The following is a 27,981-nucleotide window of genomic DNA, read 5'->3' as shown; positions in this document are numbered from 1 at the left end:
ATGCAGAGATTCTCTGGAATATGTATTATCGACATATTTTTTTCATTACAAAAAGACTTGTATAACCAGAGGGATATTTAAAAAAAATCTCTTAAAATGCTCAAATATTTCAGTAGCAGACACATTTATGCCAAACAATTAAATTCTGAAATTATAGATAGAATGCAATTGGATCTGAAAGTCTTCAGTGATCCGACAAGACAGGCAGCTACAAGGCCGTGCGTCCCCAAGGTCCCTCTGTCTGAGCGGTTTTGAAGTATATACTAAACCAACTGCCAAACTCATCTTTAAAATGCATGTTGCATAAAGGTGCTCTGGGTTTTTCCTGAGAAGACGTTTTGCTAAGACATGAGTTTATGCAATGCTCAGGTAAGAGGTAGACAGATTACAAATGATTAAGATAATGAGAATGGAAAGGATTAACCATATTTTCTAAATATAAAACAATTGTCTAATCAAATATGTCTACAGGGAGAAGCCTGCAGAGCAAACTATGAGGGAGAAAACATGATGACTTCTGCTTTGAAATTACACGCCAAGGTTTGTTAAATACATATACAGATATGTGGCAGGCTCAGCTACTGAATAGTCTGCGGGAATCTACTTCTTTGTCTGCAAACATTCACCATAGTTATCATTTACTATTGTGCATTATTCTTATTATAAATAAATATAGAGTTATAGAAAGATGCACCGACTCTTTCATCTGACCTTTTTTATTACTAATTTATCAGATTCATCCATTCATGGCATACAATGGTGAGATTTCCAATGCTTCGAATATATAGCGAATCACAAACCTAATTTTGCCAATTAAAAAGACTCAATTTGAGTTAAAATATTGACCCACCTCTCCTCTTTCTCGAACCCACTTCATAACTGAACATATTCAGATAGTGCTGGCCATTAAGTTTATATAACTTCCCATTGTTGGGTGCCCATATTCGGGGCCTTGGTCCTTCACATGGTAAAAATTTAATATTAGAGGTTAGGACTGTCTCGAATAGGGTCAACGTGATGTTATTGGGATGGCTTTTAAGTTTTTCTGATCAAAAGTATGTTAACCAAGGTACTGTTCGGCCCTTATTCACATTGGCGTCACTTTGACACATGGCAAAGTTTTAATACTAGAAGTTAGGACCATCCTGATTTGGGTACACCTTGACACTGATGGGATGGCTTTTACGCTTTTTTTAAATAAAAAACTATGCTTACTAAGTACCCTATGTTATTTATATGCACTAATTCTTTTACTTATTTACTTAAAGCAGGGTATTTGGTAATTTTGTTTCTATCTTAGGCTTTGTTTGTTTATTGGCCAGTGTGAACAAGCTCCTATATTTTGTATGCATATCAACTTATACTCCAGTTCATTTTTTTTGGTTAAAATTTAGATAGGGACAGGTAACCGGGTCATGCAGCTTTACACAAATATCCTTACTTATTCCAAGTATGGATGGATCATACAAGATAAGCACTTTTTACCCTTTGTGTCCACCCTATTTCCTTATGGATTGTAAATAGTGTTGAGCGAGCATGCTCGACACTGCTCGGTACTCGCCCGAGCATCATGCTACTCGGGATGTTCGGCGAGCACCGAGCATTTCTGAGTTACTCGGGCGGGAGCTCGGGTCTCCGCCCTGCATGTTTGGCGCTCTTTACAGAGCCAAAGAACATGCAGGGATTGCCAGCCAGTCACTGTAATGGCGCAGCCATGTTGTTTGTGGGCATTACAGTGATTGGCTGGCCGCACAGCGTCACCTCGAGAATTTAAAGCCGGGCGCCGCCATCTTGGACACAGTCGCTCCAGATCAGACAGTGTAGAGATAGAGCTGCTGATTTAGGGAGAGATCTATCCTGCAAAATAGTTAGTGTAGGGTCTGTAAAGGCTGCCAGATCAAGCAAACAGTCCTTCTCAGGACTAATATCCATCCCAGATATCAGGCAGGCAGGCAGGCTGTATAGGAGACACAGTGGTTATACCAGCAAACGCTGCATTACAGTCCTGTGTGCTCCTGTTGCTGAAATTGCTGAACTTAGCTCCAGGTCTCGGGGCCCAGGAAAAATCCTTTTTTTTTCATCTAAATCCTCTTTTTTTTTCCTCCTTCACACTGTACAAATACCAGTCTTATTAACCTTTTGGTGTCCCCCCCCACCCCCCCACCCCAAAAAAAAAGTGTCTCCCTGATTTTTCAGACACAAATATATCTGTTGAAAATAGTCTGGTGTAGTCCAGAGAAACAGAAGTGTGGTTTTGCAGTTCCACGGTTCAAACCTCTGTATTATCCATTTTTGGGCCGTTTGTATCTAAAAAAAACAGTTTGAGTGTGTCGCTCACTGTTCAGCCGCAAATATATATATTTTAAAAAAGGCTGGTATACACCAGTAAATTATAGCTGAGGTTTTGCAAATCTCTGTATTATCCTGCTTTTTTGCATTTTTTTGCCGTGAAGAAAAACAGTAGTGTCTCCTGATTGTTCAGACACAAATATATCTGTTGAAAAAAGTCTGGTGTAGGCCCGAGAAATACAAGTGTGGTTTTGCAGTTCCACGCATCAAATCTCTGTATTATCCTGCTTTTTTGCATTTTTTGCTGTAAAGAAAAATAGTAGTGTCTCCTGATTGTTCAGACACAAATATATCTGTTGAAAATAGTCTGGTGTAGGCCTGAGAAATACAAGTGTGGTTCTGCAGTTCCACGGGTCAAATCTCTGTATTATCCTGCTATTTTGCAATTTTTGCCGTAAAGAAAAACAGTAGTGTCTTCTGATTGTTCAGACACAAATATATCTGTTGAAAATAGTCTGGTGTAGGCCCCAGAAATACAAGTGTGATTTTGCAGTTCCACGGGTCAAATCTCTGTATTATCCTGCTTTTTTGCATTTTTTGCTGTAAAGAAAAACAGTAGTGTCTCCTGATTGTTCAGACACAAATATATCTGTTGAAAATAGTCTGGTGTAGGCCCGAGAAATACAAGTACGGTTTTGCAGTTCCACGGGTCAAATCTCTGTATTATCCTTCTTTTGGCATTTTTTGCTGTAAAGAAAAACAGTAGTGTCTCCTGATTGTCCAGACACAAATATATGTGTTGGAAATAGTCTGGTGTAGGCCCAAGAAATACAAGTGTGGTTTTGCAGTTCCACAGGTCAAATCTCTGTATTATCCTGCTATTTTGCAATTTTTGCCGTAAAGAAAAACAGTAGTGTCTTCTGATTGTTCAGACACAAATATATCTGTTGAAAATAGTCTGGTGTAGGCCCCAGAAATACAAGTGTGATTTTGCAGTTCCACGGGTCAAATCTCTGTATTATCCTGCTTTTTTGCATTTTTTGCTGTAAAGAAAAACAGTAGTGTCTCCTGATTGTTCAGACACAAATATATCTGTTGAAAATAGTCTGGTGTAGGCCCGAGAAATACAAGTACGGTTTTGCAGTTCCACGGGTCAAATCTCTGTATTATCCTTCTTTTGGCATTTTTTGCTGTAAAGAAAAACAGTAGTGTCTCCTGATTGTCCAGACACAAATATATGTGTTGGAAATAGTCTGGTGTAGGCCCAAGAAATACAAGTGTGGTTTTGCAGTTCCACAGGTCAAATCTCTGTATTATCCTGCTTTTTTGCATTTTTTGCCGTAAAAAGAATCAGTAATGTCTCCTGATTGTTCAGACACAAATATATCTGTTGAAAATAGTCTGGTGTAAGCCCGAGAAATACAAGTGTGGTTTTGCAGTTCCATGGGTCAAATCTCTTTATTATCCTGCTTTTTTGCATTTTTTGCTGTAAAGTAAAAGAGTAGTGTCTCTTGATTGTTCAGACACAAATATATCTGTTGAAAATAGTCTGGTGTAGGCCCGAGAAATACAAGTGTGGTTTTGCAGTTCCACAGGTCAAATCTCTGTATTATCCTGCTTTTTTGCATTTTTTGCCGTAAAGAGAAACAGTAGTGTCTCCTCATTGTTCAGACACAAATATATCTGTTGAAAATAGTCTGGTGTAAGCCCGAGAAATACAAGTGTGGCTTTGCAGTTCCATGGGTCAAATCTCTTTATTATCCTGCTTTTTTGCATTTTTTGCTGTAAAGTAAAAGACTAGTGTCTCTTGAATGTTCAGACACAAATATATCTGTTGAAAATAGTCTGGTGTAGGCCAGAGAAATACAAGTGTGGTTTTGCAGTTCCACGGGTCAAATCTCTGTATTATCCTGCTTTTTTATATTTTTTGCCGTAAAGAAAAACAGTAGTGTCTCCTGATTGTTCAGACACAAATATATCTGTTGAAAATAGTCTGGTGTAGGCCAGATTACTAGAACTGTGGTTTTGCAGTTCCACGGGTCAAATCTCTGTATTATCCTTCTTTCGGCATTTTTTGCCGTAAAGAAAAACAGTAGTGTCTCCTGATTGTTCAGACACAAATATATCTGTTGAAAATAGTCTGGTGTAAGCCCGAGAAATACAAGTGTGGTTTCGCAGTTCCATGGGTCAAATCTCTTTATTATCCTGCTTTTTTGCATTTTTTGCTGTAAAGTAAAAGAGTAGTGTCTCTTGATTGTTCAGACACAAATATATCTGTTGAAAATAGTCTGGTGTAGGCCCGAGAAATACAAGTGTGGTTTGGCAGTTCCACGGGTCAAATCTCTGTATTATCCTGCTTTTTTATATTTTTTGCCGTAAAGAAAAACAGTAGTGTCTCCTGATTGTTCAGACTCAAATATATTTGTTGAAAATAGTCTGGTGTAGGCCAGATTACTAGAACTGTGGTTTTGCAGTTCCACAGGTCAAATCTCTGTATTATCCTTCTTTTGGCATTTTTTGCCGTAAAGAAAAACAGTAGTGTCTCCTGATTGTTCAGACACAAATATATCTGTTGAAAATAGTCTGGTGTAGGCCCGAGAAATACAAGTGTGGTTTTGCAGTTCCATGGGTCAAATCTCTTTATTATCCTGCTTTTTTGCATTTTTTGCTGTAAAGTAAAAGAGTAGTGTCTCTTGATTGTTCAGACACAAATATATCTGTTGAAAATAGTCTGGTGTAGGCCCGAGAAATACAAGTGTGGTTTTGCAGTTCCACGGGTCAAATCTCTGTATTATCCTGCTTTTTTATATTTTTTGCCGTAAAGAAAAACATTAGTGTCTCCTGATTGTTCAGACTTAAATATATCTGTTGAAAATAGTCTGGTGTAGGCCAGATTACTAGAACTGTGATTTTGCAGTTCCACGGGTCAAATCTCTGTATTATCCTTCTTTTGGCATTTTTTGCCGTAAAGAAAAACAGTAGTGTCTCCTGATTGTTCAGACACAAATATATCTGTTGAAAATAGTCTGGTGTAGGCCCAAGAAATACAAGTGTGGTTTTGCAGTTCCATGGGTCAAATCTCTTTATTATCCTGCTTTTTTGCATTTTTTGCTGTAAAGTAAAAGAGTAGTGTCTCTTGATTGTTCAGACACAAATATATCTGTTGAAAATAGTCTGGTGTAGGCCCGAGAAATAAAAGTGTGGTTTTGCAGTTCACCTGGTTAAATCTCTGTATTATCCTGCTTTTTTATATTTTTTGCCGTAAAGAAAAACAGTAGTGTCTCCTGATTGTTCAGACACAAATATATCTGTTGAAAATAGTCTGGTGTAGGCCCGAATAATACAAGTGTGATTTGGCAGTTCCACAGTTCAAACCTCTGTATTATGCACTTTTGGGCCATTTTTACCTAAAAAAAAACAGTTTGAGTGTGTCGCTCACTGTTCAGCCGCAAATATATCTATTTAAAATTTTCTGGTATACCCCAGTAAACAATAACTGTGGTTTTGCCATTCCACGGGTAAAATATTCGTATTATTCAGCTTTTGGTATTTCTTCCATAGAAAATAACAGTAATAGTTTCTCCCTGATTGTTCAGATTGTTTAAAAGAGTCGGGTGTAGGCCAAAGAAATAGAACTATGGTTTTCCTCTTCCACGGTTCTAATCTACTTTTTATTACCCTTTTTCCACTGATAGTGCGAGTGTAAGATATTTTACTTCCTTTACAATGGGCAAAGCGCGTGGCTAGGGACGTGGAAGTCGACGTTCTGGTGATGGTTCGTGCAGAGGACGAGGCCGTGGCCAAGGTGAAAATGTGCCACAACCAACAGCCACATCTTCTCGCTCCCACTTCTTGACCGAATTACTAGGGAAGCACAGAACAACACCAGTATTGCAAACTGATCAGTGTGAACAGGTTATTGATTGTATAGCAGATAATATTTCCAGTTACCTGGCACCACCACCTCCGGGCTGTCTTCCACACGGTCAACTCTTAGTAGCCTTGAGTCTCGACCGCATACTCCTCCTCACCCTGATGCTCCTTCCTCCCACCATGCCGAGCAACTGATCCCACACTTGGACACTCTGAAGAGCTGTTCACTGGTCCATTTCCAGATTTGTGCCCCTCGCCTGCTCCGCTTGAAGTGGTAGCGGTCGATTACATACAGCCCAGCCTCATCTCATCCCAACGTGCATTGGGGGACAATGAGGGAGAGGAGGAGGAGGAGGAGGAAGAACAGGAGCTTGTATCATGCGCTGTAGAAGGTAGTACCTGTACAACTGACATACCGTCAGCTCAGCGTGGGTGGCCTGAGGACAGGGGGAGGAGGAGGAGGAGGAGGAGAGCATGGTCAGTCATCATCTTGGTGAGGACACGGAAGTCTTGCCCGTTACCAGTCGGGCACACATGGCTGACTTTATGTTACACTGCCTTAACCGTGACCCTCGCGTTGTCAAAATGTTGGTTGACAGTCATTACTGGTTGGTGACACTTTTAGACCCCTGCTACAAGGAGAACTTTCACTCTCTTATTCCTGAGGTGGAGAGGTCTACAAAAATGGGGCAGTACCAGAAGGCCCTTGCTGCATAACTGTTAAAAAAATTCCCATCTGAACACGCTAGCGGCAGAGGTCACAGTTCGTTGATCAACCAAGGCGTACAAGCGAGAGAGAGGCAACTCCAATCCAGCAGAGGCAGGGGAACACTTTTAATTATTGGGTATCCAAGCTGGTCACTTGGAATGAACTCGCTCTGTACGCCTTGGAGGTCCTGGCCTGCCCTGCGGCTAGCGTGTTATCGGAGCATGTTTTTAGTGCTGCTGGGGGAATTATAACTGATAAGCGCACTCACCTGTCAACTGACAATGCTGACTAGCTGACCTTATCAAAATGAACAAGGGCTGGATTGGGCCAGACTTCTCATCACCACCAAATGACAGCAGAGTTACATAAAGTCAAATCCACTGTGTTATTTCGGGAGTTGTATTCACATGCACCGCTTCACACCCACACATAGGTTTACGCTTCCTCATTTCGGCTGTTTTATGTTCTTCTCCTTATCCTCAGCCTCCACCACCACTATACCACCAGGGTGACTGTCGTCCGTGTTGCCATTATTGAAAGTTCCTCGATCCTTATTTTTGTCAGCTTTTGCTTGGAAGGCATAAGCAAAGACTGTGGGAGACCTACTCCCAAATAATGGGAATAATATTTTTAAGATGCTGTACTGTATGGCTCTTGTAAGGGGCATTAAAAGCATCTTGTTAAGCTACTGCGACCTCCACCATTTTGCCGAGGGGCATTAAAAGTGTCTTATTAAGCTACTGTGACCTCCACCACTTTTCCGAGGGGCATTAAAAGCATCTTGTTAAGCTACTGGGACCTCCACCACTTTTCCGAGGGGCATTAAAACTGTCTTGTTAAGCTACTGGGACCTCCACGTCTCTTCTGAGGGGCATTAAAAGAGTCTTGTTAAGCTACTGTGACCTCCACCACTTTTCCAAGGGGCATTAAAACCGTCTTGTTAAGCTACTGGGACCTCCACCACTTTTCCGAGGGGCATTAAAACCGTCTTGTTAAGCTACTGGGACCTCCACGTCTCTTCTGAGGGGCATTAAAAGCATATTATTAAACGACTCTGAACTCCACAGATCTTCCAAGGGGCTTTGAAATGTTGTTTTTAATTAACTCTAACCTCCATGACTCTTCGAGCGGGCATTGCATTTCCTCCTAATTTTTGGCAGCTTTTGCTTGGAAGGAATAAGCAAATACTACGGGAGACCCATTCCCCAATAATGGGAATAATGTTTGTAATATGCTGTACTGCATGGCTCTTGTAAGGGGCATTGCAAGTTCCTCCGTCCTAATTTTTGTCAGCTTTTGCTTGGAAGGCATAAGCAAAGACTATGGGAGACACAGTCCCCAATAATGGGAATAATGTTTTTAAGATGCTGTACTGTATGGCTCTTGTAAGGGGCATTAAAAGCGTCTTGTTAAGCTACTGCAACCTCCACCACTTTTCCGAGGGGCATTAAAACCGTCTTGTTAAGCTACTGTGACCTCCACGTCTCTTCCAAGGGGCATTCAAACCATCTTGTTAAGCTACTGGGACCTCCACGTCTTTTCCGAGGGGCATTAAACCCGTCTTGTTAAGCTACTGTGACTCCACGTCTCTTCAAAGGGGCATTAAAAGTGTCTTCTTAAGCCACTCTGAACTCCACAGCTCTTCCAATGGGCATTGAAATGTTGTTTTTAATTACCTCTAACCTCCACGACTCTTCCAACGGGCATTGCATTTCCTCCTAATTTTAGTCAGCTTTGTCTTTTCAATTCAAAGGCGAAAACTAAGGGAGACCCACTCCCCAATAATGGGTAGAAGATTTTTAGTACGCTGTTATCCACGTCTGTTTCAAGGGGCATTGCAGGTCCTCATAATTTTTGGAAAGCCTTCCATTCACTGCTTAGGCCAACAGTGTACAGGAGACTTAGTTGCTATAAATGGAAAAAACGGTTTAGTTAAGGCCCTCTGACCCCCATGTCATTTCCAAGGGGCATTGGAGTGCCTCAAAATTTTTGGTAGGGATTGCACTCACTGTATGCCCTATAACTGTGTAGCCGAACCGCTCCTTTTGTTACAGAAACATATCCTACAAGACATATGTGGTTGACTGACCTGATATTGATGTGAATGGTCCCTGTTCCTCCTCCTCTTTCTCCTTTGGCACTAACTCATCCATCATTTATCACCTGAAGCTTTGTTTTAACGGGAGTAATAGAACTGATATAGTAGCAGGAAAACGTCCAGCAATCCTCGGAGGAGGTAGGATATGTGCCAAAACGCTCACCACCTCAGGCCTAGCCGCTACTACATACATATGCTTGCATTCCAAGAAAACAAAGCAGATGCTAACTTCTATCATCATCAACATGCTCCTCACCTTGGCACTCTCAACTCCCCTGATGGAGATGCCAGGGCCCACCGGAGGAGTCTGGTTCTCTGGTGGGCTCGTCCAATGCTGCCCTAAAGCAGGCTGGGCTAAGAAAAGTGTGTGGGGGGAAGTTGACAGGAGAAATAGGGGCGGCTGGGGACCGTTTAAGGACGCCCGGCTGCCCCCAGGTGGCTGGGGACCGTGTGTGGACACCTGGCCGCCCCCTGGCGGCTGGGTACCGAGTGTGGACACCCGGCCGCTGGGCGGCTGGGGACTGAGTATGGATTCCAGGCTATCAACGCAGCCATGACGTGGTGGCCATATTCTGCCTCCACATGCCTAAAAGGCCCAATTTCAAGTGCAAGCAAGCAATCAGTATGGTATTGCAGCCTGGGGGTGGGTGGGTGGCAGGCTGCACACTTATGCTTGCATTCCAAGAAAACAAAGCATATGCTAACGTCTATCATCATCATCATGCTTCTCACCTTGGCACTCTCAACTCCCCTGATGGAGAAGCCAGGGCCCACCGGAGGAGTCTGGTTCTCTGGTGGGCTCCTCCAATGCTGCCCTAAAGCAGGCCAGACTGAGAAAAGTGTGTGGGGGGAAGTTGACAGGAGATATAGGGGCGGCTGGGGACTGTTTATGGACACCCGGCTGCCCCCAGGCGGCTGGGGACCATGTGTGTACACCCGGCCGCGGGGCAGCTGGGGACCAAGTATGGACACCCGGCCGCCCCCTGGCGGCTGGGTACCGAGTGTGGACACCCGGCCGCCGGGCGGCTGGGGACTGAGTATGGATACCAGGCCGCCAATGCAGCCATGACGTGGTGGCCAGATTCCGCCTCCACATGCCTAAAAGCCCATTTCAAGTGCAAGCAAGCAGTATGGTATTGCAGCCTGGGGGTGGGTGGGTGGTTGGCTGCATATTTGCGCTTGCATTGCAAGGAATGGGGGAGGTACAATTGAACAGTGCCCTGGGACAAGAACTTGCACGGGGATAGTTGCAAGTCTGCATCTTCTGATGCGGCAAGGATGACTTCTGAAGGGCACACTTTTAGGCAGTGACCTGGGTGTCAGAGATGCTTACAGGGGTCTTCCCCATGCTGTTCCCATGTCTTTTTAGCACTGTATGCATGTGTCACACAGCACATGGCCAGATAAGGTTGTAAAATGTTAAAATGACATTTCCAGGTGAATGCATTTGTCTCAGTTAAAAGCAATACAAAAGTACAAAAACGCATTAAAAATGCTACTTGTGAACATAGCCCATGGTGTGGAGGAGTATTTTTTTCGGGGCTATTTATTTTACCTTATACACAAGTCTTTACCCTGGAAAGGAACTTCCTTAACATATTTCACAGGAAGACAGTTTCAGTTTCATTTTTGAACATTTTATTGTGAGCCCTTAAAAGTGGCTTAATACCTCTGACCACGTTGTTGACAGCTGTGACCTGGGGGGCAGAAATGCTTCCTCGGGTGATCCCCATGTTGTCCCCATGTCCTTTGAGCACTGTCACCATCGTTTTGGGCACTTGTCAGGCTTTTAAAAGACTGCCGGGGGTGCCACCGCAAAAATGCTCGGGTCTCCCATAGACTAACATTGGGCTCGTTGTTCGAGTTGAGGACCCGAGTATCACGGCAAGCTCGGCCCGAGCTTCGAGCACCCGAGCATTTTAGTGCTCACTCAACACTAATTGTAAACTCTTGAGCAGGGCCCTCACTCCTCCTGTTTGAATTACTGACTTGTCCTTTATTGTGCAATATCTGCTATTATCTGCACATGTATCCTCTGAATTATAAATTTCAGAATATATTGGCGCTGTAGAAATGCAGATTATTAGTAAATTACCTATCTAGTTACTCTACAGCAGGAATCTCCAACCTATGACTCGGGAACCAAAGGTGGCTTGTAGGCCCGCCTTTATCATGGGGGTATGCTGCATCCTGCTAGTGCATTGGTATTGTAACCTAATGTTGGTGAGTAAGGCTGCCTTTTTTCTGTGATTTTTTTTCTTAAATCAATTTGCCCCTTTAAAGAGAACCTGTCACCTTGGAAAATGTTATTTACCTGCAGATATAGGGATCATCTGCAGGTGAACAGCATTCTACTGCTGCCTGGTTGTCTTTCTTAAATTGCAGCAAACGGGAGAAAATTATGTTATTTCCTCCTGGGTACCACTGGCTTTCAGTCATGGAGACCTGCCCAGAATGGCAAAAGTCACTGATCAGAGCACCGACCACTATACTATGAGAGGCAGCTATAAGTATGTCCTGACACTTTAATTGGCAGCCTGCTCTGTAGTGGATCTGTACAGCGCCAGCTGTCAATTAAAGTGTCTATCAAAGTGCCAAAGCCTGCTAACATTCTCCATTCAGATTGTAGTGAGCAATGACAGTAATCGCTTCTTGTAGCCCCCTATGGCCGAAAGCAATGTCTTCCGGGAAGAAACAAGTTCATAATCTCTCCATAGATGCACTTTCTTTAAGGTGGCCAGGCAGATTTGGAACGCTATTTAACTGCAAATTAGATAGCGTTTTCTGATGTGACATGTTCCCTTTTAGATGCGTGAATTTTTAGAATTCAAGAAACACTGAAATGGCGCTGTTTATCAAAGTGTGGCATTATAAATGCATCCTTCTCCAGCTTCCATAACACAAGATAGTGTATATTTTAGGATTTCTCATAAACACAAATACTTTATTCTAGATATTTTTCATAACTGTTAAAGAAGGCGTAAAAAAAACATCTAAAGAGCACATAATAAATTTGGTACTCAACTTTTTGGCATCCAAATTTTAGCACATTTCTGCTTAATAAATCTCCCACATAATGACTCTATGTATTAAGTAAAACTGACATCTGATTACATTAGCTCCAATATGTCCATTATCCCTAAGAAGAATTTTAGATTCGAAAACGTCTCCCAGGGTATTTTTATTCCTGTCATTGTTCTCAGTTTTATTGATCCATTGCCCAGCATTGCACTATTTTTGGCTCTGGGATGCAGTTTATAGCATCACTGTATGGCTGAGTCTTGCATAATTTAAAATATGTTTAATATTAATGCTGAAAATTCATAATGTTAAACATTTAATAGTCAAAGGTCATATCAATTAAGATCTGTGTCGTATTCCAAAAACACATGTAAACTCTCACCAACATAAACCACAAATTGTTTCTAATGTCAGCATGCAATGCTGTTATGCGAAGCAATGCAGTTCTAAAATATTTTCAACAATAGAAATAGTATGGCGGGCACAAATATACTGCTCAAAAAGAATAACGTTAACACTCAAATAACACATCCTAGATCTGAATGAATGAAATATTCTCATTGAATATTTTGTTCTGTACAAAGTTGAATGTGCTGACAACAAAATCACACAAAAATCATCAATGGAAATCAAATTTATTAACCAATGGAGGCCTGAATTTGGAGTCACCCCCAAAATTAAAGTGGAAAAACACACTACAGGCTGATCCAACTTTGATGTAATGTCCTTAAAACAAGTCAAAATGAGGCTCAGTATTGTGTGTGGCCTCCACGTTCCTGTATAACCTCCCTACAATGCCTGGGCATGCTCCTGATGAGGTTGTGGATGGTCTGCTTGGCTGCTATCAGTGAGGTCATTAATGGTAGTCTGAAGAATGTTATTCCATGCTGAATGCTCTTGGGCAGAACATCAACACAAGGCCTGTTGATTATAATATTGTGAATAGGGCCATGTCAGTTAACAATTGACTGGAAAAAAAAGAGTTATTGGGCATGTTGGATTCCAGTATACCCAATCACAGAAGATGAATGACTGACTGGCAGCAGCGGCTTTAATGGTACATTATGTCTTTTCAGAGCCTAATAATCAGAAAAATCGCCCAGGATGCCAGTAGTAGGAGGTTCACAGAAGAGATGAGCGAACTTATTTAAAAAAAAGTTTGTTTTTTTCAAATTCGACACGAACGTTGCTCATTCGTATTTGGATTTGGGTTTGGGAGCCTTTTGCGCAAAAGTCGGCCCGAATATGAACATCCCTGGATTACTTCGCTGTCATCTGTGTGACAGCGCGGGAAACAAGGACCGTGATTGGCGGTAACATTGTTACCGCAGGTCACAGCTCTGCAAGATCATGCTGTCAGGTGTCAGCATGATCCTACAGCTGTAACAGTGACCCACAGTAATAAGCTTACCACAGGTAACAGGCGCCGGCTGATGGGGCTACTTCTCCCATCCCCCGGCACCTGTTGTAACTATTAACAATGAGCGCAAGCACCGGTGATGAGAGGAGTAATCCCATCAGCGGCACTTGCGCAGTGAAAGTAAAAAAAAAAAAGTTGCAATTAATAATTCTTTAAATAAAAATAATAACCACATTATACTCACTTACACTTTGTCCCCGATGCCCTCGTCCCCTGAAAAAATAAAAAATAAAAAAACACTGCATACTCACCTTAAGGCCACAGCCCCATCAGTATATGGCCAGTATTCGGTCAGTATTTTTTCTCAGGAGTGGGAACCAAAACCAGGAGTGGATGATAAATGCAGAATTGGTGAACTTGTTTCTATTATACCTTTCCTCTGATTGTTCCTCACCTGGTTTTGGCTCCCACTCCTGAGAAAAAATGACCGAATACTGACAAAATACTGATAGTGGGGCCATGGCCTTACACCTAATCCCTGATGCCCTCATGTCCTGTAATAAAGAAAAAATAATAAACCACCATAATCCTCACCTGTCCGCTGCAGTCCATATGATAGCAAGTGTCTCACCTCGATCTCATGAATAGAATGGCCACATTGTGAAATGTGACTGCTCTATTCAGCAGCCAGCGATGCACTGACATGAGCATCATCGCTTCTGCAGTGTATCGCGAGGAGCTTCTGGCAGAGAGGTTAGACGAGTACATCAGCTGATGAGCAGGTGTGACCTCATTTACGGCAGCACTGCTGAGTGAGAAAAATGCAGGCAAAATACGTGGCAAAATCGTGGCAAAAACACAGACAAAAACACCGGAAAATCATGGCAAAAATACAGGCAAAAAGCACGCCAAAATTGTGCCAAAAATGCATGCAAAAAACATGGCAACATCGCAGCATAAACACAGGCAAAAAAAGCATTAAAATCGCAGAAAAAATGCAGCCAAAAAACAGGGCAACATCGCAGCAAAAACACAAACAAAATAAGCTGCAAAAATGCAGGGAAAAATCAGCAAAATTGCAGCAAAAAAGCATCAAAATCTCGGCAAAAACGTGGGCATAAAACGCTGGAAAATCGCTGCAAAAATGCAGGCATAAAATGATGCAAAATTGTGACGAAATAGAAGCAAAATCGAGGCAAAAACATGGGCAAAAATGCGGCAAAAACACTGCAAAAATGCAGGAAAAAATACGGCAACATCACAGCAAAAAACGCATGCAAAAACCGACGCAAAATCATGGCAAAAATGAAGGCATAAACTGCAGCTAAATTGCGGTAAAAACATGAAACCAAGATTGAGTTGTTGGTCATACAAAAAAGGCGTTATGCATGGCGGCAAAAAAACACAGCATTCCAAGAAAAACACTCGCTACCCACAGTAAAATTTGGTGGAGGTTCCATCATGCTTTGGGGCTGTGTGGCCAATGCCGGCACCGGGAATCTTGTTAAAGTTGAGGGACGCATGGATTCCACTCAGTATCAGCAGATTCTTGACAATAATGTTCAAGAATCAGTGATAAAGTTGAAGTTACGCAGGGGATGGATCTTTCAGCAAGACAATGATCCAAAACACCGCTCCAAATCTACTCAGGCATTCATGCAGAGGAACAATTACAATGTTCTGGAATGGCCATCCCAGTCCCCAGACCTGAATATCATTGAACATCTGTGGGATCATTTGAAGAGGGCTGTCCATGCTCGGCGACCATCAAACTTAACTGAACTGGAATTGTTTTGTAAAGAGGAATGGTCAAAAATACCTTCATCCAGGATCCAGGAACTCATTAAAAGCTACAGGAAGCGACTAGAGGCTGTTATTTTTGCAAAAGGAGGATCTACTAAATATTAATGTCACTACTTGCCCATACTTATGCACCTGCCAAATTTTGTTTGAATGCAGATTACACATTTTCTGTTAGTACAATAAACCTCATTTCAAGGCAGAAACATTACTGTGTCCAACAGTTATTACATATATCAAACTGAAATAGCTGTTGCAAAAACACCAATTTTTATAAAACATTAAGCTTAAGATTAATAGGGGTGCCCAAACTTTTTCACACAACTGTACAGTACTCTGTGTGGGCATGATAAGTGAGACGTAATAATATGTACCTGGTCCATAAAGCATAGGGCACAGGAACGTATTATTTTGACTCACGTTAGAAAGGAGTTAAACCACTTGAGTGTTACTTTAGCAGTATGCTTTGGGTTATTGTCTTATTGGAAGGTGAAAGTCCGTCTCAGTCTCAAATCACTGACAGACTGAAAGAGGTTTTGGTCAAGAATATCCCTGTATTTTGCATCATCCACCTTCCCCTCGACTCGGACCATTTTCCCTGTCCCTGCTGCTGAAAAGCATCCCCAAAGCATGATGCTGCCATCACCATGTTTCACTGAGGGGAAGGTGTTCTTGGGGCGATGCACTGTATTGGTTTGGCGCCAGGCATAGCATTTACCTTGGTGGCCAAAACTTTCAATTTTGGTCTCATCTTATGGCAGCACCTTCCTCCATACATTTGGAGACTCTTCAACATGTCTTTTGGCAAACTCAAAACGAGCCTTACAATTTTTTTAAGTAACGGCTTTATACTACCCACTCTTCCATAAGGCCATCTCTATGGAATGTACTGGTTATTGTGGTCTTATGGAGAAATGCCCCATTCTCTGCTTGGGAACTCTGCAGCTCCTTCAGGGTTACCTTTTGTCTCTGTGCTGCATCTCTGACTAATGCCCTCCTTGCCCGGGCTGAGAGTTTTGGTGGGAGCCCCTCTCTTGGCAGGTTTGTTGTGGTACCATGTTCTTTCTATTTGATTATAATGGATTTGATGGTGCTCGGGGGATCTTCAGAGATTGAGATATATTTTTATAACCCAGCCCTGACTTGTAATTCTCAACAGCTTTGTCCCTGACTTGTTTAGAGATCTCTTTGGTCTTCATGGTGCACGTAGGTGCACTTAGATTGCACACAGGTGGACTTCCTTTCACTAAGCATGTGGCTTATGAAAGTAATTGCTTGCACCAGAAATTTTAAGGGGCTTCATAGCAAAAGGGGTGAATACAGATGCACAGGCCAATTTTTAGTTATTTGATCTCATAAATTTAATTTATGCCTATATTTTTCTCACTTCACTTCATCAACTTAGACTTTTTAGTGCTGATGCATCACATAGAAATCGGATTACAAAAATATTCAAACATAGGTTGTAATGTAGCAAAATAGCTAAAAATCTAAGGGGGTGAATACTTTTGCAAGACACTGTATATTGTGGCAAAGCGACAAGCTCTGCTGTATGCGCGATAGACAAGGTACACCGTCTCTTTAAATTTCGGGTTGATTTATTAAACGTCATAAATCATCCTGGAGTCCATAAAGTAAACACGGCTCATTTGGCATAACGGCAAAACAAAATACAAAGATGGGTCTGGCCACTCAAAATTAGGCACACACGGTTCAGCACAGCACATGTGAGCTCGTCTCTGGAGCAGGTTTCTCCAGACACTGAACACACCTGAGGGTAAAGGCTGGCTATTTAAAGCCCATTCCACTCCCTAGATTGGAGATATGGTGGATGGTCTCACCATCCAGTAAAAAACAAGCCTTTATAAACCTGGGCCGTTAACCCTCTCTACACCTAATGTGCAGGAGAAACTTCCAGGTTTCACATCACTGAGGTAAACAGCCTCAGTGAAAAATATCTCCTTTCTGACACACTGCCAGTGACTTTGTCACAATATATATATACTGTATATTCACTAGTCAACATTGAAATTGTAACACCAAGAAGGAAAAGTTGTGGAGTTATGAAAATTGCAGGATCGATGGACATGTTAATGATTTGCAAATGATAGAAAAATGGAAACAACATTTTACAAACAATACAATTAATTCAGATTTATTCACATAGGAGACAGGTCTTTAGATGCTGCAGGCCCTGGCAGCGCATTTAGGCCATGCAGGCTACCCACAGTAGTACAAGCAATATGCACCCCCCATTGTCATATTTAAAAATGGCTACTGCCCCATTGTGGATAAATGGTAGTACCAATGATTCCATGACCAAATCAATGTAGTGCCAAACTGTTTGTGTACCCCACACCATAATTTTGGGATTAGGACCAATGTGACAGTACAAATTTTACATCTGGCTCATAGCCCAATGTTTTACAAACACCTTCTGATTAGTGATGAGCGAGCACTAAAATGCTCCTGTACTCATTGTTCGAGTCAAGCAAATTGCAATGCTTGAGTGCTCGGACCGAGCAATGAGCCCAATGTAAGTCTTTGGGAAACTCGAGCATTTTTCCGGTGTCTCCACCCACCCGGCGGTTTGCAGAGGGCCTATAAATTGCTCAAATCGATGGGAACAGAGCTCAAATGACATGGGAACAGCACGGGGAAGACCCCTGGAAGCATTTCTGACTCCCAGGTCATTGCTGTCAACAACTTTGTCAGAGGTATGACGTCACTTTTATGGACAATAAAATATACAAAAACAAAACCAAAATGGATTTTCCTGGGAAATATGTTACGGAACATCCTTTCCAGGGTAATGACTTGTATAGAAGTCAAAATAAATAACCAAAACCAAAAATACTCCTCCACACCTTGGGCTATGTTCACACGTAGTGTTTTTGATGCATTTTTGCCCTTTTGCATTTCTTTCAACCAAGGCAAACGCATTCACTGGGAAATGTCATTTTCACATTTTACAACCTTATCTGGCCATGTGGTGTGTGACACATCATCAGACACATCCTATTCCATTTATGTTGGAGGGACTCTGAAAGTCACAAAGACTATTTTTATAAGGCCATCAGGTGGCCCTTACTATTCTTAAAGGGCCAGCAGTCGGCTATGCTTTGTTGCTCCCATTATTAACGAGTGGGTCTCCCATACTGTTCTTGCATATGCTGTTACTGAAATGGCTGCCACAAATTTGGAGGAACTCCAATGTCCTGTGCAACAGCCGTAGAGGTCGGAGGGCCTCCTGAAAACAATGTTGCCATTATAAGGAAATGGGTCTCCCATACTGTTTGCCTATGCAGTGAAGCAATGGCTGCCAAAAATTTGGAGGAACTCCAATGTCCCTTGCAAAAGACGTAGAGGTTGAAGGGAATTCCTGAAAACAATGTTCCCATTATTAGGAAGTGTGTCATCTATTCTGTTTGCCTATGCGGTGAAGCAACGGCTGCCAAAAATCTGGAGGAACTCCAATGCCCCTTGCAAGAGACAGACGTCGGAGGGCCTCCTGAAAACAATGTTTCCATTATTAGTAAGTGGGTCTCCCAAACTGTTTGCCTATGCGGTGAAGCAACGGCTGCCAAAAATTTGGAGGAACTTCAATGCGCCTTGCAAGAGAAGTAGAGGTCGGAGGGCCTCCTGAAAACAATGTTCCCATTATTAGGAAGTGGGTCTCCCATACTGTTTGCTTGTGCGGTGAAGCAACGGCTGCCAAAAATTTGGAGGAACTCCAATGTCCCTTGCAAGAGACGTAGAAGTCAGAGGGCCTCCTGAAAACAATGTTCCCATTATTAGGAAGTGGTTCTACCATACTGTTTGCTTATGCAGTGAAGCAATGGCTGCCAAAAATTTTGAGGGACTCCAATGTCCCTTGCAAGAGATGTAGAGGTCGGAGGGCCTCCTGAAAACAATGTTTCCATTATTAGGAACTGGGTCTCCAATACTGTTTGCCTATGTAGTGAAGCAACTGCTGCCAAAAATTTGGAGAAACTCCAATGCCCCTTGCAAAAGATGTAGAGGTCGGAGGGCCTCCTGAAAACAATGTTCCCATTATTAGCAATTGGTCTCTCATACTGTTTGCCTATGCAGTGAACCAAGGGCTGCCAAAAATTTGAAGGAACTCCAATGTCCCTTGCAAGAGACGTATATATGTTGATATGATACAAATGGTGATATCATACATATGGATATATATATGGATATATATGATATGATACATATGGTGGTGATATGGTGGCGAAGGATGAGAATGCGGAGAAGGAGGAGGACAAGAGCAAATAGACCAAATCAAGAAGCGTATAAACATGGCTGGGTGTGAAGACAAAGAAGCATGGGAATAGAATTAGACGTCCTAAAAAAAGACACTGTATTTGAGTTTATGTTACGCTGCTATCATTCTGTGGTGTTGAGAAGTCTGGCCCAATCCAGCCCTTGTTCCTTTTTATAAGAGTCAGCCTGTCGTATTTTCCGTTGACAGACGGATGTGCCTACCGGTTATAATTCCACCGGTGGCACTAAAAACCCGCTGTGACAAAACGTTAGCGGCAGGGCAGGCCAGGATCTCCATGGCATAGAGAGCCAATTCATGCCATGTGTCCAGCTTGGATACCCAATAATTATTAGGCACAGAGGAATCACGGAGGACGTTGGTACAGTCGGCAAGGTACTCCCTCAGCATCTTCCCCGCGTATCAGGGTTTGTGCGATGGGAGGGTCTGAGAAAACTGTTCCAGAAACGATGACAGTTTTCATTTGCCTATGCTCGATTGCATTTGTGTCTCTCTTGCCTGTAATCCTTGGTTGTCGAACGAACTGTGACCTCTGCCGCCAGTGTTTTCAGAATGGAATTTTTTTAATAAGTTCGCAACAAGGGCCTTCTGGTACCTCCCCATTTTATTAGTCCTGTCCGGCACGGGAATAAGTAACAGAAGGTTCTCCTTGTACATGGGTCAAGAAGTGTCACGGGAAAGGCAGAGTAACATAAACTCAGCCATGTATGCCAGACTGCAAAGAGGCAAGATTTCTGTGTCCTCACCAAGAGGACGACTGACCATGCTCTCCTCCTCATCCTCTTCCTCTTTCTCCTCATCCCTGTCCTCAGGCCATCCACGCTGAACAGACGGTATGACAGTTGTGCAGATAGTACAGTCTATAGCGTAGGAAACTAGCTCCTGCTCTTGCTCCTCCTCTTCCTCATTGTCATCCAATCCCTGTTGGGATGAGATGAGGATCGGCTGTGTGGAATCACCCTGTATGCTACCTTGCTCCATCTCATCATGTTCCGCTTGCAATGCATCCTCTTTAATTGTGAGCAGAGAGCATTTCAGAAGAAAGAGAAGCGGGATGGTGACGCTAATTATGGCATCATCGTCGCTCACCATCTTGGTGGAGTCCTCAAAGTTTTGGAGGATGGTACATATGTCTGACATCCATATCCACTCCTAAGGTCGTATGTGTGGAGTCTGACCTGAATACCAATTGCCTTGTTGATACTGGTAGCCAACAACTGCCCTCTTCTTCTCACAAATCCTTCCCAACATCTGCATTGTAACGTGTGGGGACATCGCAGATTCGTCGGTGAGCTGGAAGCTGCAAACACTGCTGAAGCATGGCAAGGGCGGCGGAAGCTGTAGCTGACTTTCTAAAATGGGCACACAGGCAGCGTACTTTGACAAGCAATTCCAGCAGATCAGGGTAGGATTTGAGAAACCGCTGAACCATTAGGTTAATCACATGGACCAGGCATGGTACGTGTGTGAGCTCATCTCGCCTCAGAGCTGTGACCAGGTTCCGGATGTTGTCACACATGACCATGCCAGGCAGTAGGGTCAGCCACAGATCTGACTGCTCTTTCAGAGCTGTCCACAACTCTTCAGCGTTGTGCGGTTTGTCACCTAAGCATTTTAGCTTCAGCACCGCCTGTTGCCGCTTGCCCAAGGCAGAGCTGCAGTGCTTCCAACTTACGACTGATGTGTTCATTTCAGAGATGCAGGCTGAAGAGGAGGAGGAGGTGCAGGAGCTGTAGAATGTGGGGGTAACCCTGATTGACCTAGGACCCTTGATCCTCGGTGTCAGGAGGACATGTTCCGTCCCAAGGTCCGACTGGGTCCCAGCTTCCCCTATGTTAATCCAGCGTGCAGTCAGCGAGATGTACCATCCTTGCTCACAAGCACTTGTCCACGTGTCTGTGGTTAGGTGGACTTTCCCAGTAACTGTGTTGTTGGCGTTGTTGAGGGCATGTCCAATCTTGTGGGACACGTGCTCGTATAATGCGAGGACTGTTATGGTCTTCAACAAATACTAAGGAAAGACAGGGGAAATCTGTCCCTACAGTAACACTAAGCTGAATCCCTATGATGTAGCGGGCTGCCTGTTCCTAGCAAACAGATCGGCCTTAGTCCTCGGCTAGTCTGAACGAAGACCTATAGCATAAGGGGAGGGGACCCTAAAAGAACTAAGGACAGGGACAAAAATGGGACACCTCCTAAATAAAGAAGTTGTTGCAGAACACAAAAAGACAGACAAAAAGGTACTAGAGGTCCCAGAAGGACCAAACGAACTGACAGAGAAAGGCACAGAAGCACCTGACTAGAGAAACAGTCAAAAGCTGAAGTCCAACACAGCCCGGAGGGCGGAGCTGGAATATAAAGGCAGGTGGTCACCTGACCGCAAAACACAAGATGGAAAAACAAACAGGAGGGTTCTAACAAGTACGGCACACTGGGAGAAATAGTGGTGGCTAGGGACCGAGTACCAAGGGATGGCAGCCGCCATCAGGTTGCGAAACGCTTCCGTCTCCACGAGCCTAAAAGGCAATATTTCGAAGGCAAGCATTCTCGAAATGTGTGAATTTAGTAGTGTAGCCTGTGAGTCTTTGGCTGCGTATTTGTGCTTGCATTCCAAGGACTGGGGTAGGGCCAATGAATGCTGCACTGGGACAAGGATGTGGATGTGCTTGCTGATGGTGAGAGAGTGCAATGACAGATGAGGGCGGGAGTAATCTTGGCATGCGCCATGGAAAGAGGATTGGCGTGCATGCACAACAGCAGAACAAGCAGTGGTGTCACCCACAGATACTGTTGCTGGACCCTGGGGTTCGGCCCACTTAGTCGGGTGCTTTGCTGCCATGCTAGTTTTGCTACCCCTGCTGATGCTGGCCTGGCAGGTGCTGCAAATTGCCTTTTTGGGGTTATCTACAGAGTCTTTAAAAATTAACCAGACTCAGGAAGACTTAACAGTTGTACTGGCAACTTCCGTCGTGTTGGCGTTACGAGGAACGCTTTCCCACCTTGTGTCTGTGGCCACCATACTGTTTCTTCCTGCCTGTTTTGGTGTTATGCCTCCCTCCCCCTGTGTGCTGCTGTCCTCACTCTGTATGTCCCCCTGACAGGTTGGGTCAGTTACTATATCATCCACCACCTCGTCTTCCACTTCCGCACCCCGGTCCTCCTCCTGACTTTCTGACAATTGTGTCTCATCATCATCATCATCCACCTCTTGCGACAGTAATTGCACTTTCCCACCATCGCCTTCGTGTGACCGTGGCTGCTCCAATATTTGTGCATCGCTACACGTGTTCTCCTCTTGACTTTCTTGAAGCTGGCCGGGTGAGAGGCCCGAATCTAGAAATGGAAAAGTGAACAGTTCTTCGGAGTGTGCAAGTGTGGGATCAGTTATCTCCGGGCACTCGGCACGGTGGGAGGAAGGAGGAACAGGGTGAGGAATATGCAGGCTAGGCTACTGAGACTTGACCGTGTGGAAGACAGGCTTGTGGAGGTGGTGGCTAAGTGACTGGAAGCGTTATCTGCTATCCAACCAATAATCTTTTGACACTGCTCTGCGTTCAATAGTGGTGCTCTGTGGTCCCGTATTAATTGGGACAGGAAGTTCAAGCGACAAGATGTGGGTGTTTTTTGTGGCACAATTTCAGCTTGCCCATGGACACGTCCTCGGCCTCTGCATGCACCATCACCATCACGTCCATTTCCCCGTCCTTTGCCACACACCTTGCCCATTTTTAATGGAGGACAATACTTTCCACGTTCACAAGAAATGGCTGATTTTGGAACGCAGTTATGTGTGATATGTCTGACAGAGAACCACAGTTTTAAATAGCAGGCCTGTAATTTGCTAATACTATCCTTCACAGACACCTAGTGTGAATAGCTTGACTGAAACATTGCAACAGAATGAAAATGAAAGAAATGTCAGATTTTGGAACACTCTTGTAGGTGTTATGTCTGACAGAGAACCACGGTTTTAAATAGATGGCCTGTAATTTGCTAATACTATCCTTCACAGACACCTAGTGTGAATAGCTTGACCGTCACACTGCAACAGAATAGAAAAGGAGGCCAATATTTTCCACGTTCAGTTTAAATTTCTGGATTTTTATCGCTAAAATATGGAGCAGATCTGGCTTTATTCTGCAGTGAGAACAAGCAAATGGAGCAGAAAAATGGTGTACTCTGGATTGCTTTTTAAGCAAATAACCAGGCTTAAGATCAAAAAAAAAAAATTTCCCTGGCCCCTGATATCTGGGGCTATGTCTACAAATATCTGTAAGAACAGCAGCAACAGGAATGTTCAATGGACCTTTTGACTATATGTACTGCAGTCTGCCACATACACTACCTGCCTGCCTGCCTAACTCCTGCTGTCACCACTGAATAGATGCAGCTGGATTAGTCATCAGAAGGACTGTTCGTTCTGTTTGGTATATATATATATATATATATATATATATATATATATATATCAATGTTGTGGAATGCATATACTAACAGGACGTTCAATGGACCCGCTTGTGCTGTATCATGCACTGCAGTCCGCCACATACTCTGCCTGCTGTCTACCTCCTGCTATCACCACTGAATATACAGTACAGACCAAAAGTTTGGACACACCTTCTCATTTAAAGATTTTTCTGTATTTTCATGACTAGGAAAATTGTACATTCACACTGAAGTCATCAAAACTATGAATTAACACATGTGGAATTATATACTTAACAAAAAAGTGTGAAACAACTGAAAATATGTCATATTCTAGGTTCTTCAATGTAGCCACCTTTTGCTTTGATGACTGCTTTGCACACACTTGGCATTCTCTTGATGAGCTTCAAGAGGTAGTCACCGGAAATGGTCTTCCAACAATCTTGAAGGAGTTCCCAGAGATGCTTAGCACTTGTTGGCCCTTTTGCCTTCACTCTGCGGTCCAGTTCACCCCAAACCATCTCGATTGAGTTCAGGTCTGGTGACTGTGGAGGCCAGGTCATCTGGCGTAGCACCCCATCACTCTCCTTCTTGGTCAAATACCCTTACACAGTCTGGAGGTGTGTTTGGGGTCATTGTCCTGTTGAAAAATAAATGATGGTCCAACTAAACGCAAACTGAATGGAATAGCATGCCGCTGCAAGATGCTGTGGTAGCCACGCTGGTTCAGTATGCCTTCAATTTTGAATAAATCCCCAACAATGTCACCAGCAAAGCACCCCCATACCATCACATTTCCTCCTCCATGCTTCATGGTGGGAACCAGGCATGTAGAGTCCATCCGTTAACCTTTTCTGTGTCACACAAAGACACGGTGGTTGAAACCAAAGACCTCAAATTTTGACTCATCAGACCAAACCACAGATTTCCACTGGTCTAATGTCAATTCCTTGTGTTCTTTAGCCCAAACAAGTCTCTTCTGATTGTTGCCTGTCCTTAGCAGTGGTTTCCTAGAAGCTATTTTACCATGAAGGCCTGCTGCACAAAGTCTCCTCTTAACAGTTGTTATAGAAATGTGTCTGCTGCTAGAACTCAGTGTGGCATTGACCAGGTCTCTAATGTGAGCGGCTGTTAACCTGCGATTTCTGAGGCTGGTGACTCGGATAAACTTATCCTCAGAAGCAGAGGTGACTCTTGGTCTTCCTTTCCTGGGGTGGTCCTCATGTGAGCCAGTTTCGTTGTAGCGCTTGATGGTTTTTGCAACTGCACTTGAGGACACTTTCAAAGTTTGCCCAATTTTTCGGACTGACTGACCTTTATTTTTTAAAGTAATGATGGCCACTCGTTTTTCCTTACTTAGCCTTTTTCTTGCCATAATACAAATTCTAACAGTCTATTCAGTAGGACTATCAGTTGTGTATCTACCTGACTTCTGCACAACACAACTGATGATCCCAACCAAAGTAAACATAAGATTTTGATATCTATTTGTTTTAATTTTGTTGTATTTATAAAATAAACATACAAGGATCACCTGCATTTTTTTTAAGGCTACGTTCCCACGAGGAGCTTCTGAGATTTTCTGCACCATTTCTACACCTATTAAGTAAATTAAGTTACTTGCATATTTTGCAAAAATACGCGGTTCAAAAAACTCATCGTGGGAAAGGAGCCTAACATGTGAAAACTTGACCCAATGGTTTTATAACCATTGAAATATTCTGTTTATTAGTAGAATGGAGACCTATCATTGGCCAATTTGGTTATGTTATGCCGTAGGTTTTGCACTATATTACATTGGTCACTTTACCATCTCTAGTTGTTATTCATCCATACAAACATGTGGATTATGTTTTCCCTTTAATACTCCAGGATTGTGCTGTGCTGTGTCCTGTAAATAAGAGATGCAATGTGACTTTCTGTTCAGCCCTTGGTAAACCTGCTTTACTCTCTATGACTAGGTCAAACACAATTGTTTCTTTCTCTTCCAATAGTTTTGTTCCAATGTATTTTTTACCTTTACAGCTTAAGCTTGTAATCCTTTCTTTGTCCCTTACCCAGAATCGCTCTAAGTCCACAGATTTGGTGAAGAAAACTTTAAATGTTTTGTCCCCATCTTCAATCCATTGCTGAGACTCATTTTCTTTACATCTAATGCTATGATAGCTTACGGACAATCACAGAAGCTTTCTTTTCAGATTGTTGTATCTTGTGTAGTTATTGTTTCAAAAGTTAGTTCACCAGGTAATCCCACAAATGCCAAAAAGGAGCGTCATTGGCTCAGTTGGGAAAAACTGGGTAAATCCATCAAACAAATAAATAAGTCTGTTTCATGCTGCTACACTTTAAATTGGTAGTATGCATTCACATTTTATATGTTGCCGTCTTTACAAAAATAAAAGTTAATATAAGTTATGTCACTTGTGTAATGATAAATACATATGTTGTAGTTTTCCCTGCTTTTTTAAAGAATCACTAAATCTATACATTAATGATAAAAAGTAAAGTTGGCTAGTCTCTATAATCTCATGAAAGCAAGCAGTTTTTGTAAAAATCCAGAAAAGGACAGAGGTGCTAATTTCTTTCTAATGCCTGGAGACACAAGGTTTTATCAAGGTGCAATTTTTACATTAATTGTCTCCTATTGAAAATGAACCAGTGGGGAGAGGTTCCTGCTGCAGCTGCAGTTTTTGTAGAAGTCCAGCAAAGGTCATAGGTACTCATTTCCTCTTGATTCCTGGATATACAATGTTATATCAAGGTGCAGATTTGTAAAACTATTTGTCTCCTAATGAAAATAGAGCTGTGGGGGGAGGTTCCTGCTGCAGATAATAGCTTTGGAGTCAATTTTGTATTGATAAGTAGGTATGCTGTAAATTTAACTGATGAATATTTAAAGAAACACAAAACCTACAGATTAAAGTAATGTTTGTCAGACTGCAGAATTGTATCCATTTTCTGAAAGCAAGCAGGTTTTGTGCAAATCTAGGAGAAGATGTATGTGATAATTTCCTCCTGATGCCAGGAGACAAGGTTTTATCAAGGTGCAGCTTTTAATTATTTGTCTCTTATTGAACATATAAAATTGGGGAGAGGTTTCTGCTGCAATTAATTCATTTACAGTTCATTTTGTGTTGCTCACTAAATATATTGTAATTTTACCCACTGTCTTTTTTAGACCTCATTTAGATATCCAATTTTTGTGTACGAGTGCTATCTGTGATTTTCAGCAGCTGTGATAGTCTATGGGGCCATTCACATGTCCAATTATTTCCTCGAACCGAGTGTTCAGTGGAAAATATCGGAGACATGTATGATTTTGATCCAAGTGTCGAATCAAAATTGGAAATGCAAGTTAGTGGGTCTGTGAAAAAAATTGGACTGTGGTAAGATTTGAATTGAGAAGGCAGAGAAAGTTATTTTTTTTCATTTCCCCAGGTATGAGAAAATTGGATGGCACTCGTATCACACTCTGATCAAACTCTGATCAGATTAATCAGTCCAATCAGTCTGCAGAATTTTGAGCAACTTCTGAAAGTAGTTTTTGTAGAAATCCAGCAGATAACAGAGATGTTAATGTCCTCCTGAGGACTGGATACGCAGGGTTATAATGGGGTGCAACTTTTTAAAACTATTATTTGTCTCCTAATAGAAATAGAGCATTGGGGGGAGGCTCCCGCTGCAGCAAGTTCTCTTACAGTCAGGCATAGGATTACAGGATTATGATGAGGAGGAGTAGGAGATGGAGATTGAACTCCTATGTCTGATGTAGAGAAATTATTTATATACAATATTTCACAGTTTTTATAGACACCATAATAGGAAAATTTTAATGGAAAAATTCTGTGATCACAAAATATGTTAGAAAATAACCTGTGAGCCTCCGTATAACATTGGTACAAGACGTACAGAATGTCTTTGCACTACCTGGTACTTGTGGCCTTTCTATAGGAAGTAATATTGATTGTTCAGCACATGATTCAGAGAAAGTAGCTTTGCCTTTTAGGCAAAATTAATAATTCTAACATTGAGGCTGCATGTCAGATCCTTCACTAAAAATCTACTACAAGTATGTTCAAGCTGCATTTCAGTAGATTTTCGTTCATGACATGAAA

This window comes from Phyllobates terribilis, unplaced genomic scaffold, assembly GCF_046119375.1.
Source record: "Phyllobates terribilis strain yellow unplaced genomic scaffold, ASM4611937v1 Scaffold_4__5_contigs__length_816908805, whole genome shotgun sequence".
Classification (NCBI taxonomy): Eukaryota; Metazoa; Chordata; class Amphibia; order Anura; family Dendrobatidae; genus Phyllobates; species Phyllobates terribilis.
This window is presented reverse-complemented; position numbering follows the sequence as displayed.